We start from the raw sequence: 368 nt of genomic DNA, 5'->3' as shown, positions 1-368 counted from the left end.
TTGGGTGGCGTTGTCAAGGTCAGGGCAAGGTCACTTCGAATTTTTTAAATGAAACCTTCCATTTTTCATTATATATTCTTGTAACTTACCTTAAGAGCTTTTCAAAATACTATAATTAATTCCATTTTCATTAAGTACTTCTCGAGTTATAAGGCTTACAAGTTACAGTACCGCCGGCATTAGTATTACCCAAGATGTCCGACCGACGGCTAAAATCTCAAGAATTTTGTTCAGAATTATGACCTGGATAACATTTTTCGAGATCAAAATCATTGGAGGCTGTTCTTCTTATTTTCATTTTTGCACTAAAAATTCATTTGTACGTAAAAATGAAAATAAGAGGTACAACTTCCAATGGTCTTGATCTT

General features: G+C 33.7%; 1 protein-coding gene across 3 annotated transcripts in view; it reads left to right on the top strand.

Moving 5' to 3' along the window:
* Window positions 1-368, top strand: part of Atg2 (Autophagy-related 2) — an 11,404-nt gene that overhangs the window by 9,691 nt on the left and 1,345 nt on the right. The gene's annotated exons all lie outside the window — the stretch shown is intronic.

Source organism: Trachymyrmex cornetzi, unplaced genomic scaffold (genome assembly GCF_001594075.2).
Source record: "Trachymyrmex cornetzi isolate Tcor2-1 unplaced genomic scaffold, Tcor1.1 scaffold1603, whole genome shotgun sequence".
Taxonomy (NCBI): domain Eukaryota; kingdom Metazoa; phylum Arthropoda; class Insecta; order Hymenoptera; family Formicidae; genus Trachymyrmex; species Trachymyrmex cornetzi.
The sequence above is the reverse complement of the archived record's forward strand: the minus strand, read 5'-3'. Positions and strand labels throughout refer to the sequence as shown.